The sequence below is a fragment of the Pan paniscus genome, chromosome 4, assembly GCF_029289425.2.
Source record: "Pan paniscus chromosome 4, NHGRI_mPanPan1-v2.0_pri, whole genome shotgun sequence".
Lineage (NCBI taxonomy): Eukaryota > Metazoa > Chordata > Mammalia > Primates > Hominidae > Pan > Pan paniscus.
Genome location: NC_073253.2, coordinates 103,099,187 through 103,111,239, shown reverse-complemented (window position 1 = coordinate 103,111,239; position 12,053 = coordinate 103,099,187). Strand labels below are relative to the sequence as shown.

The 12,053-nt window shown below is 39.5% G+C and overlaps 1 long non-coding RNA gene across 1 annotated transcript; it reads right to left on the bottom strand.

The window, feature by feature from the left end:
* Positions 1-487: 487 nt before the first annotated feature.
* Positions 488-10,188, bottom strand: LOC117980168 (uncharacterized). The gene is made up of 3 exons (XR_004671340.1): positions 10,054-10,188; positions 8,746-8,883; positions 488-766 (listed from the first exon to the last, which is right to left on the bottom strand). It is a non-coding gene; the product is annotated as an uncharacterized LOC117980168 (long non-coding RNA).
* Positions 10,189-12,053: the final 1,865 nt, after the last annotated feature.

The window sequence follows — 12,053 nt, the reverse complement described above, 5'->3', positions numbered from 1 at the left end:
ACTATAGGAGACCGTGTTGCCTTGTCCTTGTTCTGGCCATTCTCTCTCAGGCAGGCGGTCTGGTTTTTATCTCTGGACTTTTGATTAGGATTTCATAAGAATGCATATCACAAATCAGCTGTGCAATAACTACAATAGTTTATTTTTCTCTAACTCTGGCTAATTTATATTCAGCCCTGACTCTGCTGAGGTAGAGGAAGTGTACCCTCTGTTGATCCAGGGTTCCCCCTCACCTCTCTCTCTGGGATGGCATTTGCTGTGCAGGCACTTACAGAGGGGAGAGGAGGAGTGTGGAAGGGGGTATGGGAGGCGATACTTTTGATCGCAGAGTATCTGCCACTCAGGTTTCGGCTTAGTAGTCTACCAGCCCTTCTGCCTGTGTCCTCAGTTCTTTGCTCCTGTTCACCTGGACCCCGAGGCCAAACATCTCTCTCAGCTTACCAGGGTCATGCTTGACGAGTCATCATTTTGATCCTTTCATGCCACATGTCCTGCTGAACCATGAAAATCTCCAGAAGATGGTCATGAGTACTTCCCCATCTGCCCAGATTCACTGTAGAGCCATTTCATCCCTTTGGGAAAGGCACAGGTGCCCTGTGGTATTGGATTTTGGAAAGCACTTTGGGTTTTCCTGCTTCCACGGGGCTCAGCACAGAAGGCAGAGTTAGAGATACTTCTATTCAGAAGACACTTCTAACCATCTATGAGCTCATGGATTCTTCTTGTCTCTCTTTCATCTTCCCAAGCCCAGGAAATTTTTTCTAGTCTGGTAAGTTAAAGGTAGAGAGGAATGAATTTCTTCATTTTCCCATTCAATCGCCAGCTCTCAAAATTTTTGTCACTTTATCTTCTAGGGAGATTCAAGAGCCAAGGGTTTTGGAAGACAAAATCCAGGAACGCAATTTTGCTTTCCACCCTACGTAGCATTCTTCCCCTGTAGAATGACCCTAAAGTGGCCCAGCTGCTTGAATGAGTATAAAACACATTAGTATTTCAAAGATATTATTCTACCACAACGATAAAATAGCATAGTATGCAAAAATCTCTCCTTGAAAAGTCCCCACATTTGCAGCTCCTAATGCCTGCTTGCTAAGGGTAAAGTGAAGCAATAAATCAGAATGAAGAACTCCAGCAAACTCTGTGAAATTTAGTGTTAGTTTTCCAAATATGGCTACTTTTAAGCACACTGATGTTTATTTCTTCTTTTTGAAATAGTTGTGTTATAATGTCTTAACTTAGGCAAAGGACTTCAAGCACTCTCTAAGACCATATTACCAATATGGTGGTTAATACCAGATCTCTTCCTAATTTGTTCTCTGCTGCCCTTGTTCTGCTTGGTATAATCTGAGGGCAAAATTTATATAAAAATGGAGTGTAACATTCAGTATGATTTTGTTATCTTTCTTTTCTCTAACACATCCTCTAAAGGTATTTTCTTTTTAATCTTTCCCATTTAGAATTCAATTTTCCTTAATGTGTAAATGAGTGCCTGTAAAACACTATTTTTCATATGGTTAATTTTTGAGCATGTTGCTACTCATTTAAACTTCCTTTTTAATTGTAAGTTCCTTTTACAGATTTTGGAGTCAACAATCCCACTGTAAAAGGAATATTTCTTTTTATTGACTATACCAACTGGAAATAAAAATAGCTATATAAAAAGGAAGATTATTTTGAAATTATTAAAGGTAATGACAGCAAATATCAATGTAGAGCTCAATATTCAACATTGTGCAAATAAAGACGTAAATCCACATATATGCACGAACACCTATATAAATGTAAAGACATATTTAAGAAGGGGATAATATAAAGATAAAAAGTTGGTAGACTATGGAGCAGAAAAGAGAATGGTACCTAGGAGGGAATAAAATAAAGTAAATTAATATTTAGAAGGTTTCTGCTACATGCCTGGTACTTCTTAAACCTGTGATGCAGACATTATAACCTCTATTTTGCATAGAAGGAAACTAAGACTCAGGAGGGTTAAGTAACTTGCCCAAAGTTACATGTCTACTTAGCAACAGACCTGGCCTTGAATTTAGGTCAGCAGGACACCAAAACATCCTCTTTTTGCAATAATACTTAACTGTGGTCAGTTCAGTATCCACAGGGTGCCAAGAAAGGTGTTTGGGTATACTTACCTTGTGTTCTTTATATTTACAAAAATCCATGCCAAAAGATTAGTTAGAAGGAATACAATGGAAGAAGATGGCCAACCATCCATTCTTAAACAAACTATATCGATTTCACACATTGAAAAATGGTTGGCTACAACCAACCTTGTTGAAGATATTGATTTGATCAGGCAATCTTTCAAGATATGATCCAGGTCTTTGGCAAGAGCTATACCATTTTTGCAATCCATGGAATGGTGACAGCAGTTCACTTCACACCATCACAAATTTCCCACGAGAGCTAACAAAAGCTTACAGTTTGGTAACATGTGGCAAAGTGCAATATTCAACTCACAAAGTAAAAGTAATATGTCATCATTTCATGGTACAGTAATAAACTATGTATATATTATAAGTGATGTGGAGTCGGGCAGAGGGGGCAAGGGTAAATCTTCATACAGAGGACATATTGTGAACTTAGAAATAGCTGGAGATAATGCATTTATGCAACCAGACACACATTCACTTCTAACACTCAGTCGAACAACTTGGAGTATAAATGCCTTTGTTTGTTTCCCTTCAGCATGGGACTAAAATTCAGGTGTTTTAACTTTAAAATCGGTTCTTGCAAGTGCCATGTTTTTGGTGATGCTTTTGGTCCCTTTAGACTCCTTGGTCCCTTAGGAAAAAAATACAATTGACTTCAGTCTAATTTTCTTGAAGACCTAATCTTTTAAATAAAATTCTTGGTAAAATATGTAAACTTTGTATAACTAATGCCTTAATAAGTGCCTTGAGATGTTTTTACTCTTTCATTTAAACCAGCCAGCCAACCAAACAAAAAAACCCCTTAGATGACCTATGTCCAAACTAAGCAGGACCAATTTTTACAAGCTTATCTTTGTATTTTAGCAGCAGTTCCCTTCTCTCTTTTCTGATTAATTATTATGTTGGTTTCCAAACTGGCCACTTAAAGGGGAAACTTTTTTTTAAATGGTTATTACAAATAAATAGAACCAACAAATAATAAACTTAGTAATAATATATGGTTAATGAGCTTCTCATCCACTGCCAGAAAAACTGCTTCAGGATAAATTTATTCTTCTCTGAGGTAGATTTACTCTCAAAGTCCCAAGGAAGAAATCAAATATCCCAGAAACATAGGAAAATTCAAGGTGAACTTTTTTTTTCTAATTTTAAATAAAATTCAATGCTTTGGCACGTCACTTGAATTAGCCCAGAGATATTCTGAGACAGTCTCAGGTAGAAGGAATAACATGGGCTCCTGTGCCAGAAGCCCGAGTTCCTGTCCCTGAACCACTACTTCTTAACCAGCTGATCCCTAGGGAGTTGCTTGCAACCCCCCCACCCCCACAACCCCCACCAAGCCTGGTTTCCTAACTTATAAAAACCAAGATCAATAAGTCCATTTTCTCACGAGATGAAACAAGGTAATATTTGAAAGTGTTTTTTATACTCTGAAAGTTAGTACAGATTTTTTAAAACATGAAACTCGTATCTGAAATGGTACATATTTACAACAATGCAATTACCTTTGAACTTTTCTTTACCATTGTAGGGAATTGCGACCACGTTAGGAGTTAAACAGGCTTTCATATGTCCAGGCTTGTAACTACCACCACCATGGGAAACTTTTCTTTTTTTCCTTTACTCATCTTCCTTCCTTCCCTTCCTTCCCTTCCCTTCCCTTTCCTTCCTTCCTTCCTTCTTTCCTTCCTTCCTTTCTGCTTTCTTTCTCTTTCTTTCCTTCCTTCTTTTCCTTTTTCTTTTTCTTTCTTTTCTCTTTCTTTCTTTCTTTCTTTCTTTCCTTCCTTACTTCCTTTTCTTTCTTTCTTCTTTCTTTCTTTCTTTCTTTCTTTCTTTCTTTCTTTCTTTCTTTCTTTCTTTATCTTCTTTCTCTTTTTTAGACAGTGTCTTGCTCTGTCACTCAGGCTGGTATGCAGTGGCATAATTATGGCTCTCTGCAGCTTTGACCTCCTGGGCTCAAGCAATCCTCCTATCTCAGCCTCCCAAGTAGCTGGGACTACAGGTGCGTGCCACCATGCCTGATTAATTTTTATTATTTTTTGTAGAGATAGGGCCTTGCTCTGTTGCCCAGTCTGGTCTCAAACTCCTGGCTTCAAGCAATCCTCCTGTCTCTGCCTCTCGAAGTGTTGGAATTACAGGCATGAGCCACCATGCCTGGCACATTTTCTTTCACAGGGAAAAGAGTGAATTGATTTCCAATCAAATAATTAGCACCTGACTCACCTCTTTATTTCTTCTTAAAATAAAGCCAATTTGTTGGTTGAGGATGCACCTATTTAACAAGTATTCTGCTTAGTGCTGCCTGGAATTCAGGGTCCTGCTGTGAAGGAATGTTAAGGGACTCACTCACTATTCCACCAGCTTTTAAAGAGCAGGGACTATCTTTGCATCTTTAACACCAGGCGCTGTGACAATTGTTTGAATTCAGCCGTTGAAATGAATGCAGTGTAATAAGGAGAAGCCATGAGCTGACAGGTGTTGAGTATTAATGCTGGCCTGGAGATAGTCTGCTCAAGGGCATATCACCCATCAGAAAACAAGGCCCGTGGCTGAGGTGTGTTTGTGTGTAAAGGTGGAGTGTAATTCGGTTTCCTCTGTGAGGCTGTGCATACACTTTTATTTGTGTCATGTGTAGATAGATGATGGTAAATGAAAAGAAAATTGTCAGAATTTAGATGGCCACTTCCATGTGCAAGTCCGTTGATGCGACATTTTGAGTAAAATCTGCTCTTTAAAAATAAATCAAGTCCTTCCTTTCTCTAGTTCTAAAAGTTAGTCCACTTTGCCTTTTCATTCTGACTTTCCAAATAAAAGGCTTATTTTACTTATTTTTTCATTTTAGTGTAGCTTAACTTTTTTTACATAAAAAAGGAACATGTTAATAGATGAAGAAAAAAAATCAGTCTATTTGTAAATATATTGGTGTGTTTCACTTCACTCAGATGTCTCTCTGGTCTGAATTAGGCTGTAATGGGGCCAAACACCAGGTTGGTTTTGTGGGGAAAAGCCAAGTAGTCCATTTTAATTACTTGTTGCCATATCTTTAAACAATGCACCAAGCGTAGAAATGTTCAAAATATCTTTCCTTCTGTCTGATTTCACTTTAGTCAATCCAAATTTGGCATCACTGCTTTCTGAAATATTTTTGATTGTAGAGCAGTTGGTGATTTTAATAATTTAGTGTAGAGAAAGAATGAAGAGAAAGAAATTGGAATTTAAAACACAATGGCAAAAAAGTTAATTTAAAGTGATGTTTGGCTAGAAAAAAAAAAGGTTCCCTTAGCGATGCTGTTGTGTAATTGAACGGATTAAGGGAACTGACGGGAACTTCACTGGGTGTCTCAGAGGAGGCCTCTGGGGTCAGCCCTTGGCTCTTGTGCCCCACGTTAAACAAGTTTGTCAATTTTCCATCAGATTGATTTTTCTCACAGGTCTGAAGGCCTTGTCTTATTTCGCCTCATTTCCACAGGGGTTCTTAACATCGCAAACATCCATTTACTTTGTTTCAAATTGTGAAGAGTGATTTTTATCTCTGAGAGATTACCAAAGAAGAAACCGCTGGAATTGGGAGACCTTGTTTAATATGTAGACTATGTTGGTCATCTACCGTTTTCTTTCATTATTCTTTTCTTTTGAAATGAAATACCCTTTAAGGACAATCATGTTTACCTAGTTTACCTAGAGTTCTCTTCTGCATTTGATTTTTTAAAAAATATCTGCTTATAGCAGAGGTTTCTGAAGATCAGATGGGTTGTTCTTTCCAAGACAAGTTCAGTCTAACTATGAGCAGATTCTAAATAGGCTCCTGGGAAATACACATACTTGCTAATGTTTAGGAGTTGGTCCACCTGGCCCAAGGACATCTGCAAGGACTCAAACACTACGTAAAGAAGCCAACTCCTGGCTTGTAATCCTTAGTTTCTTCATGTTAAATATTGGATCCCTCAGGTAGTTTTTCTTTTAATTGTGTTCTGTTAGTTCCAAAAAAGAAAAATTGCTTTTACTCCAAAAAAAAAAAAAAAAAAGTTCCTTAAAATGACTTTTAGTCTTATGACTTCCTTTTGAGTTTTTTGGAAAGCTTATAAGAAAAACACCACATTTACATAAGCAGAATCAATTATATCTTCCATTGCTGTCCTTACACATGCTTGGCTATTTCTTATTTAAATAGGAAACCATGAAAATATATACATCGTGCATTTCTGTTTTCTTAAACTTTCAAACATTGTCTTCACATTCGTGATCTCAGTTTCTCCTCCCTATGGTGCTGTGAATTAGGGAGAATGGATATTGCCATCCCCCATTTACAGATGGCATGAGTGTGTCCTGCCTTAAGGCACACACTAGTAGAGGCAGTGTTGGATCTAGAACCCAGGTCATTGGACTCTTCAGTCTCTGCCCCTTCCACTGCATCCTGCTGCTTGAAAGGGCTTGTCAAAGACTGTGAACCCCTTGAATAGATTCTCTGGCAATTTTTCCTTTCAAAAAAAAATGGAAATCGGTTTCTCATCCTCAAGATTACAATCACTTCATCACATTAATATTAATCTTTCATTTGGGGAAAATTTCTCATTTCCAGACTCTTGACAAAGAGTCCAGTGAATAAATGAACCCTGCTCTCTTTCCTACCTGTTAATTTATTATCTGTTTTAATATTAATACCCAGGGCCAAGCTTGGAAGAAGGCAAAACAGGTGTCCGTGATGTCTGAAATTCTACCATTGTCACACCTTTTTCTTTACATGCCTTTGTCCCCAATGAAAATGCAAATAATTCTCAGAGAATCATGAAACAGTGATTGAAATTTTACTATGTGCTTATCTCTGTGATTATAATTATAAATAATAATAGTTAATATATATTTAACTCTTATTGCCAGGCTGTGCTGAGCACTTTTCACATATTATCTCATTTAACTACAAAACGACCCTGTACATGGGTCCTATTATTCTTCTCATTTTACAGATTAGAAAATTAAGGCTTCAGTTGTTGTGTTAGTCTGTTCTCACACTGCTACAAAGATGCTACCTGAGACTGGGTAATTTATAAAGAAAAGAGTTTTAATTGACTCACAGCTCCATATGGCTGGGGAGGCCTCAGGAAACTTACAATCACAGCAGAAGGAGAAGGGGAAGCAAAGCATGTCTTATGTGGCAGCAGGAGAGAGAGAACAAGGAAGTGCCACACTTTAAAACCATCAGCTCTTGTGAGAACTCCCTCACTATCATTAGAACAGAAGGGGAAAAACCGCCCCCATCGTCCAATCACCTCCCACTAGAGCCCTCCCTTGACTTGTGGAGATTACAATTCCAGATGAGATTTGGGTGGAGACACACAGCTAAACCATATCAGTGGTTAAATAACTTGTCTAAGGCTCGTAGCTAAGTAAAGAGATAGGGAAAGGATTTTGAACCTAGTTGGGTTGGCTCCTAACCCTTTGCTTTTAATAATCATGCTCTAGGAATTATATTTTTCTACCTGTGAGAAATCCATGGTCTAGTCAAGGAGAGAATGGTAGAGTGGGAGCAGAAAACCATGGGAATACAGAGGAGGGAGTGTCCCACTTTATCTATAGCAGAGAAGGCTTTACAGAAAGGAAGTTGGAGCCTAAATCTAGAAGGATGGGTAGAGTTTTGCAGGATGTCACCAGCATAGGTGAGGTGGAAATGGCATTCCAGGGAGAGGAAACAGCCAGGACAAGAAAGAGGAACACAAAAATTGTGGTGTGCTGGGCAATTGCAAGTACTTTGGTGTGGCTGGAATAAAGACATTTAGAAGTCTGAGCACTCACCAGTTGTGGTGGCTCTTGCCTGTAATCCTAGCACTTTGGGAGACTGAGGCAGACAGATGGCTTAAGTCCAGGAGTTTGAGACCAGCCTGGGCAACATGGCAAAACCCTGTCTCCACAAAAAATTAAAAAAAAGAATTAGCCAGACATATTTGTGCATGCCTGCAATCCAGCTACCAGGGAGGCTAAGGTGGGAGGATTGCTTGAACCCAGAAGGTTGAGGCTACAGTAGGCCATGTTGGTGGCACTGTACTGTAGCTTAGGTGACAGACTGAGACCCTATTAAAGAAAAAAAAAAAGAAGTGGGAACACAGATAGAAAATAGGTTGAAAATCTCCAGGTAAGTACCAGATGACCAAAGACCTAGAATGTTCTGTGCTCCATTTCAGAATTTATCTTTTGGAGTAATAAGGGATCATAAAATATTTTTCAGTGAGGTGAGTGCGATTGACTTTTTGGCAAGGAAAAGTAGCAAGCAAGTTAAAGGAAATAAGGATACCATTCATCAGATTGTTATAATACTCTAGAAAACATAGGACTGCTGTATTAGCTATCTATGCTGTGTAACAAATCACCCCTGAACTTAGTAACTTAAAACAACAAACATTTCTTATCTCCCTTTTTGTGGATTGGGAGTCCAGGCATGGCCTAGCTGGGTATATCTGACTCAGAGTCTCTCACAAGGCTGTAATCAAGGTATCAATCAGGGCTGCAGTCATCTCCAGGCTTGACTGGGGGAGGGTTCACTCCTAAGCTGACTCACATGGCTGTTGGGAGCCCTCAGAAGACCCACCTCCAAGCTCAATTGCGTGGCTCCTGGTAGGCCTCATGTTCTCATTGGATGTTGGGCAAGACACGAGTTCCTTGTCACATGGGCCTCTCCATAGAACTACTCACAACATGGCAGCTGGCTTCCCCTGGAGCAAGGGCTCTAATAGAAAAAGAGAGAGAGAATGAAGGAAAAAGAAAACTAGGGAGAGACAGAGAGGGTTAAAGAGCAAGAGAGGACAAGCAAGACAAATGCTAGAGTCTTTGGGCATCTAGCCTCAGAATTCATATCCCGTAAGTTTTTGTCATACTCCATTTGTTAGGAGAAAGTCTCTAGGTTCAGCCTTCTCAAGAGCATGAATACCAGGAGGCAGGGTCATTGGCAACCATCATAGGGAACACCTAACACACTGGCCTTTTGCAATGTTGTTTGAGCTGCCTATGAGGCCTCAAGATGCTGATGGCAATTGGGTCATTTAAAACAAAGATTTGAAGTGAAAAGGAAAGTTGGGCCAAACAACAATTCTGTGTGAAGCAATTTTTTTTTTCCAGAGAGCTCTATAGCAGCTGTGTTTGAGAATGGGGCATGCCCTAGATACATTCTCTTTTACTTAGTAAATATCCAAGCACCCTCTGTGCATGAGACACGATGTTAGGCCTTCAAGTAGTACTTTGGATGTTGCTCTTCTGTTTCTTAATGGAAGCTCTACCTCTTGTGGCCTTGTAGTAATTAAAGCCATTATAATCGTGTGAAAATTTAAAGTCACAAGCCCTCATATCCTTGTAGTAGTGCCTAACATGACCAGAGGAAGGGCTAGGCCCTTGGAGTGATGACCTTGGCAAATGAAGCAGCTCTAGATAATCATCCCACGTGAAAGGCCAGGCTAAGGAAAGGCAGTGCTCAGATATGGTTGAACTACACTGTGTGCAAGCTGATCTAAACAAGCCACCCAGAATGCAAAACTGACTGGCACAGGAGCCCAAGCCCACTGCTGCCTTCATTCAGGCAAATCTGGAAAAAATTATTTTGCTAGAACCATAATTTGTGGCAGAGTTCATGTTCTGCAAACTCAAATACATTATTGATAGGGGCATTTTCTGCTTATCTCTACTCAAGGTGGATTATATACTTAAAAAAAAGAAGTAATCATTTCAGACCATTTTTTAAGGTAATTTAAGCAGGTTAAATCTGATTATAACAGACACCATTACAATGATAACAGCCTATAGAGATCTGATACCCAAATGATGACTCACTCCTTACAAACAATATTCAATATTCAAAGTAATTAGGACAGCATGTTAAAGTTTGTTGAAATGGGATTTTACCTACCTCCAGATAATTAAGATGAGTCAGTGGTTTTCTTGAAATCTCCAGATAATTGCTTCCCTTGCCCTCTTGGGGTATATGTGAATAACTGAATCCCTGTGCAACCCAAGGCAGAGTCCCAGGTGTCTAAAAGAAGCTGTAAGTACCTCACACTTTGGTACAGAATCCAGTTCATTATTCAAGAAGCAAAGAAAGTACAGCAGTTCTCAGATAATTAAATGCCCAGCCTGTCAACACTCAATGTGATACATGAACACGTGAGAAACTACAGTGAACTACAACTTTCGGGAAAGATATATGACTAAAGCTGTCCACAGCCAAGATTGGGGAAAAAATATCACCAGAGCCCAGGAAATAATATCACTGTTCTACTCAAATATGACTCAAGTTCTTCCATGCTGCTAATTTAATTTCTATCCTGTTGAGTTATTCTTTGTTTCTCTACTCAAGACTGCTGAGTCGTGTGGCATGTAATGGAGCCGTGACTCCACTAGGGAAGGGAGAGTCCCCTCTCTATGGAGCACATGTCACCACACTGGCTCTTTGACTTCACAGAACCTTCCAAATGTCTGGCCTTGCTTCTTTCTCCTCTTCCATTCTCTTCTTTCTTCATGTCCATCCTTCTCCAGCTTGATTTGCAACATGCCCATGGTTGAGGTTATGGTTAGGACCAATGCTTTGTGTCTCACAAAAACCCAGCAAGCAGTTAAAGCTGCCCTATGCACCTCTATGTATTTACCACACTAGTATATTTGGAATATTTGAACTAGGAACCCACCCTGACTTGAAATATGAATATCATAATCATCCCTTATATTTGCAAAGCGTTTTGTACCTTTCCAAGCCTCCAAATCTTTATAATTTTATTTTTACAGACACACAAAGCAAGTACTTTTGAGTTTATATTTTCAATGAAGAAACAAATACAGAAAGTTGAGTCACTTATCTAAGTCCACACATGTTTGGTGACGGGATTGGGATGATATATTATCCTTTCCAAGGAAACTGGTGAAAATAAAATCTTAATACCTCTCCTCCCTGTTTTCATCAGTTGGTGCAGCAAGCATAAGCCCCGTTGTGCATGGATTCTCCACAAACTTAGACCTTCACATCCTCCTTAACAGCTCTACCACCCCTGGTGAGGTTGTTTTCTTCCTTGCTCCTGATCCAGCTTCTTGATCTCAACCCAGCACCATCAATGCTTTTACCTGGCTGCTTGGACTCGCCATGTCCCAGCAAACCAGATCTATACTCTTTTCTCGGGGTGCTCTTGTTAGCTCTTTTTTTGAATTGACACCTGGGTCTTCCCCAAGGCTGCAGCCCTTGCGTGTCTGACCCTTACTCTATCCCATCCAGTATGCTTCATGGGTAGCAGGAGATGTCAGGTCTTCTCTGCTTCTGCTTCTACTTGACCATAACAGCCCCACCTCCTTTCTCTCTGAGTCAGTTCCATCATGAACTAGACCATTCGGCTATATGACCCTGCCCCATTTCCAACTGATCCATCCACTGACCTATGGGTTCCTCTTCTCTACCTTCTTCCATTGTTTTTGTATCCAGTATAGACTCCTTGAAACATCTTTTCAAAAATACATTCATTGAAGTACCTTCAACTCTCTAATACCTCTATATTTTCCTTCATGATGTCTTCCCTGACCATCTGAACCCATAAACACTGTTTACTATTAAACTTTACACCAGTCACCATCACTACTATTATGACTACCACTAATACCACTTCCACGACCACTACTATTGTTACAATTACTACTACTTGTATTATCACCACCATCTATCACTATTGAGTGAATACTCTGTGCCAGCCTAGTGCTAAGTGCTTCACATGAATTATCTTTTATAATCTTCAAAATAACCCTGCGAGGTAGGTCCTACTATTATCACCATATTACAAATGGGGTCTGGAATTTAGCAAGACTTACTGCCTGTCGCACTTAGTTTATACCTATATGAATAAAACTCCTACTTTAAAGCCCCTTGTATAG